General features: G+C 42.3%; 1 long non-coding RNA gene across 2 annotated transcripts in view; it reads left to right on the forward strand.

The window, feature by feature from the left end:
* LOC139628286 (uncharacterized) overlaps positions 1-5626 on the forward strand; it is a 43499-nt gene extending 37873 nt beyond the window's left edge. For both annotated transcript variants that reach the window (XR_011692738.1, XR_011692740.1), the window contains 3 exons: positions 2603-2705; positions 4717-4904; positions 5164-5626. This is a non-coding gene — a long non-coding RNA (uncharacterized lncRNA). The remainder of the gene's footprint in view (positions 1-2602; positions 2706-4716; positions 4905-5163) is intronic.
* Positions 5627-6000: the final 374 nt, after the last annotated feature.

Genomic DNA, 6000 nt, shown 5'->3' on the forward strand with positions numbered 1-6000 from the left:
GTCAGAGGAGGCGGGTCGGATCCATTACAGCTCATTGTGTTTCTCCTGAGGAGCCCAAGCTCCCACTGTGACCTGTGTGTGTGTGTGTGTGTGTGTGTGTGTGTGTGTGTATTGGATTTATTTCATATTTGATTGCTGTCTGATCTCTTTCTAATGAGCTACTTTCCCTCAATTAGACGTCATTAACACACGCTCAGCTAACATGGAAACTGATTGAGATATAAACACACACACACAGACACACACACACACACACTAATGTTCCCATAATGCCTTGTGTCTAACTCTGTGCTCTTTGTCTGGCTTGTAAACAGCTTTGTTGAAAAAAAATCTAATCCTTGGTGGCAGGTTAGTACAGGGCACTGCTGTTTTCTTTTATTTATTTTTTTACACTTTTATCCAAAGCGACTTAATTTAAATGTGTCTTTAAAGACCTCAATTATGTGAGTAATAAGATAAAAAGATACAACACATTTAATAACCTATTTACTGCAAGGAAACTTTAATTTCTAGACCTTCCTAAATGGTGGTTCTTGTTCTGCTCCCGTGGAGAACTGGTACATGTGTCACTACACCGGTCACGCTCAGAACAATGGCTGCCGTCTCCAGCGGGCTAGCTGTTTAACCGTTAGCAGTGGTCTGGTTAGCGGCGATTGAACTGATTTATTTAAGAGTAAATATCTAAACACAGAAACTTTAAGGAAGGTGCCAAAGTCAGATGGTCAGCTCACCCGGCCCTAACGCGATATATCAGGAACGCACAGAGGAAATTTAATTTCATCTCACACAAACTTTCACTTTGACTTGAGGATGAACTGATAAGAATTTGGTGATGAAAGGTCAAAGGTCAAGGTGACTGTGACCTCACAAAACATGTTGTGGCCATAACTAACAAATTAATACACTAATTATGACACAGTTGGACTCAAAAGCATAACGCCTTGAGGGAACTTCTTCAAATTTGGCAGAAACTTTCATTCTGACTCAAGGATGAACTATCTAGAATTTAGTGATAAAAGGTCAAAGGTCAAGGTGACTGTGACCTCACAAAACATTTTTTGGCCATGTTCAGCCATGTCCAAAAGGTCAAAGGTCAACTTCACTGTGCCATTATAATGTTCTGCAAAAACACCTCTGGACATGATTCAACGCTGTAACTCAGGAAGAGGAGATTGTGACCTTATTTCCTGCAACTTGACTGATTGGTGGAGGAAACAACCACGAGGTGGTGATTCTGGCTTCTATCCATACTTTATGTCACATGACTTCCTGTGCTCGCAGAGAAACAGTCCAAGTCGGTCTTTGGCCCAAACTCACAGATTCAAACACAAATTATGATACAATTTAACACAAATGTCTAATATGATAAAATGATGAAGTGATGACATTTTTCATCTAAAAGGTCAAAGTTCAACTTCACTGTGACATCATAATGTTCTGCAAAAAACACTTATTCAGTGTTGTAACCCAGGTAGGAGAGATTGTGACCATGTTTCCTGCAACCTGATTGGCTGGTGGAGGAAACAACCACAAGGTGGTGATTCTGGTTTTCTATGTAAAGTAATTCAACACACAGAAAACCTCAGGCAAGTTAGAACTAATCCATCACAGGAGAGCGATAAGCAAAACATCCAAATGTGCGCAGACCAGCAATTCAATATTCATCATTGTTGCCAATTAATTATATTTCTGTCAGTTGACTAATTGATTAATCAACTAATCATTTCAGCTCCAGAGCACTGGCGCCTGGGGAAATGATGGAACTGCCCTTTATTATGGGGTCGACACAAATTTGTGTCCCAGGTCGACCGGTAAACATTTTAGATTTGATTGACATGAGGACTGAGACAGAGATTTCAACCTCTCTCAGCAGCTGCCACTGTGACTGCTGCACACACACACACACACACACACACACACACACACACACACGCACACACACACACACTGTGCAGAATAGTTAAAAATGTGATGAGGCTGCACTTTACTCTTAATACTGCACCAGTGAATGAATTTTTTTTTTTCATTTCGTACCACATTAGTGGCTCATCCTGCAGTGAATTATACGAGCTGTTATATTATTATTAACACAAAAAGAGACATTAGGGAAAAGCTTGGTGGGAGAGGAAGGTCTGACTGAACCCGCCTGGACTTCTCCGAATCCACTGACACACAGAAAGCATCGAAAACAAGCAACAAGCACACCTGTTGGCTGCAGACGTCAAACACACACACACACACACACACACACACACACACACGCTGTTTGCTGTTAGATGCTCGATGGAAAGCAGGTTATCCTGTTTTACTACACTACGCTGTAAAAGTGTGGACTAACAGCACCATGAACCATCACGTCAAAAAGATGTGAGGCCACTGATGCTTCTCACCTCTCCACGACTTGATAATATAATAATTCCACAGATTTTCATTATACGACTTCCAGCTGGACGTCTTTCAGCAGCAGCCATTGCATCTATTTACGTCCTGTAATGGCTTCGATATACAATACATGAAACAGTAAAGTATGTTCTGCTGTGAGAGATCCAGGGAAATGTAATATCTCTGTATATGAAAGTAAACAATGGTGTCTCTCTTCCAGAGGTCTGAACATGAAGCGTGGAGTCAGGACAGAGGACATTTATTTCACCATTTATCCGTCAGTCCCTCAGCGCTGAGGTCCAGCCAAACAACATCTCAGGCAGGTGTGTTGACTTTCCTCTCTCCTCCGTGGGTTTCAGTCGTTTTGACAGGAAAGATAAATGATGGTGGCTTCTCTTTCCGAACCAAACGGCAGCGCACACTTATTCAGAAATATAGAGTCTGTTGTACAAATTTTCCAACACACACTGAAGGTGACACTGCTGACAGAATAAGATGAGCTCAGGGAGGCAAACATCACTCGGGGAAACTGACTGGACTCCTGCAGCCACTTGTATCACAGAGCTTATCCTCTGTTTTGTGTTTCATTCCAGTCATTCATAGTAGTGTCATGATTTTAAGTGACTCTCCACCTTTAAAAAAACGAGGTCGTCTGTCAGCAGGTTATTATGACCCATAGTTAGGTTTTGTTGCTAGGCGACATCTAGTGGTCGTAGTGATGATGACAGGAGCAAAGGGAAAAGTGCGGTGACGTAGTTTATAGAGCGACAAAGTCCACGTCAGGAGGAGGTTGGGGTGGATGGATGAATATGACCCAGGAGAGCGGTGTTCGATTCCCATGTGACAGGAGCAGTTTATGTTGTTTCTATTATCCATGACCGCTCACTGTTATTATTGTAACCATGACAACAGAGATCGTCTAATGTTGAGGAAGAACTTATTTTAACCCAAATCACCATCTTTTCCTGAACCTAACCAAGCCATGACGGTTATTATAGTAACCATGGCAACGAAGGTCCAGTATGCTGCTGTTGCTACACTTGGGATGTTTATTATTGTAACCATGACAACCAAGGTCTGGTACACCTGCCGGCATAGAGACACTCCTATGGGTCATATCAGAGGGTTGGAAGGGGCGGTGACTGCTTTGTTGTGACATCACAAAGTTGCAGAAGTCCTGACGGCTGGTTTTAAGGCTCAGTGTCTGAATACAGGCTGTGTGCATTTCTCTGTGGACTGAGGCTTTGATACTTTCACAGTATTAATATAGAACCTAGACCTGCTTTATAATCACAAACACATGGACATCTGCCTTTATGGGACCTTTAAGCATCTGGTCAACAACGCATTCAAGTCCGTTGGTTACCTTTTGATGCGTGTGTTGTTCATGCTGTGACACTTGAGTCCTGCCACGTTCAATCACCTTCATGCACAGACGACACCTGTAGACTGTGGAGCTGACCTCTGCTTTATCTGAGGACGTGAAACATTTAGCCATGTTTTTTGATGAGCATGTTTTTAGCGTGTAGTTATTAGTTGCGATTAGCTGTAATATCTCTGCTTCCCCAACAGAATCAGTCCAGGCTTGTTTCATCTTTTCACTCTATTCTAAAAATAGACAAGAAGCTCTGTTTCTGTTCTGGGAACACCATGATGGTTAGTGATTGATATGTGTCGTTCTCTCCTCCTGACCCCGTTTCCATTTCTCTCCTGCTTCTTATTAACACGTAAAACTTTTTAAACTTACTCTGGCTTTATGAGCAGTGTGTGTTTCTGTTGGCATGACTCCTGTTACTCAGGTCAGAAGCTGTTGTAATTTGTTGTTTATTCGCTGCCAAGCTGCACTGTTCACGCCGCTGCTTCAGCTTTGTTCCTGTCAGCATGACAAATCACTCAGCTGATTTCAGACCAGCGCTCCTCCAGTGGGACATGAGTCATTTAGGTAACAAATTGGCCTGATTACTTTCCAGATTGCTGCTGAAGTAACTCTCCGCCATGTTGCGTCTGAGAAGACGGTGTGAGCATTTTAATAACGCCACCTCAGCGTTGGAAAACTTGCCATTCATCACCAGTCTTCTCATATTCCTTCTTTTCTTTCCCTCTTTCTGTTGCTATCCTCATCCCTTCTTCCCCACTTCCTCCTCTTACTTCTGTTTTATCTGATGCACTCACAGTGTTAAAATGTTCAATAGCATGCTCTCATTAGAATTATATGATCGTGCTGACATGATCACTCAATCCTTTAGTCAATCTGCAGAAAATTTATGACAATAAATTTGGAAAACAACACCAATGTTAACGCTTGTCTCTATCACGTCTTTTCTTCTATCAAAGTTAGCATGCTAACCAACTAGCCCCTGTCCGTCTCATCATTTTCCAATACCGAGTCACTGTAGCCTCCAATCTGCCCTGAAGACGCAGCTTCTCGGAGGACGCATTACAATCTACAATGGCAGCTGATGCTGGGGTGCACAGGAATTCGACTCCATCCACACAAACCACCAGATCGCTAATTTCTAGAGGTTTGTTAACTAGATTTGCTCATGTCAAGTTAAACCCAGACAGTGTTTTAGTGACCAGGAGAGTGAATGATCAGCTGAGCTCATCTGAGTTGAAGAAAACTCTATAAAAACTATTCATGGCATAACTGAGGAAAAGCTTTAACATGATGCTGTGTAAACTGTGTATGTGCAACAGACAACATTCATTTCTTAGGTTTTAATTCTCTGTCTCTCCTGTGTGGATAAATCTTGAGTATTGGCTATCTTTCCTGATGAACAGGTCAGAGGTCATTGTCGATCAGCCATCGCCGTGATTCTCAGCCCACGCCAGCCTGTTCTGAATGTGCCCACTGTTCCTCGGCCGTCTTAGACTGTGTGTGGGAACGTCCTCAGCGACACAGACAAACAACAGCTGCCACACTGAGTCATATTTTCTGTGTCAGATATATTAACACTTATTTTCAGCCTGCACACATTTATTTAAGGATTTTATCTGTGCTGTCTAATTGGCTGTTCCTCTGTTTGCTCGTTAGCGCCGTCTGACTCTCCAACAGCTCTTTGTGTTTGCTGTCAGCAGAGCTGGAGACTAATTTATCATTAACCTGCTGCACTGAGCTCAGGTCGGGAGGGTTCTCATCATCAGATACAACAGTTTATCATATTAATGTACAGAAAATCTGCCGAGACGTCTGCACTCTGTTTTCTCTGACTCTTGGTTTTTCTGAATAAATAATGACACTGTGGTGAAGACGTCCAAATACTTTGTCACTGCAGATTAAAACTCATAAACTCAAGGTCAAGAACACGGGAGTGTTTCCACAGTGTTGTTACACTGGGCTTTTCAGAAATAAACAGACCTATAGAGAAGAAAACTCTGCTTTTAACTTCCTTCCTCAACTTTGACCCACTGTGCTCACTGTAGTTGTGTATGCACAGTTTTCCTGCACAGGGAGGGATTGTGTCTGACATTTCAGGTGCATTCATTTCAGATAGATCATCAGGATAAACTGTTGGTTTGTTAAAAACCTGATTGAACCCCTCCTGTCAAATCACACAGCCTTGAGCATTGATTTATATTGGTTGCACAAAACACCTTAAGGTTTCATTTCTCCTTAGC

Source organism: Trachinotus anak, unplaced genomic scaffold (genome assembly GCF_046630095.1).
Source record: "Trachinotus anak isolate AG129_WGS33_773 ecotype Australia unplaced genomic scaffold, CSIRO_AGI_Tana_v1 ptg000011l, whole genome shotgun sequence".
NCBI classification, from domain to species: domain Eukaryota; kingdom Metazoa; phylum Chordata; class Actinopteri; order Carangiformes; family Carangidae; genus Trachinotus; species Trachinotus anak.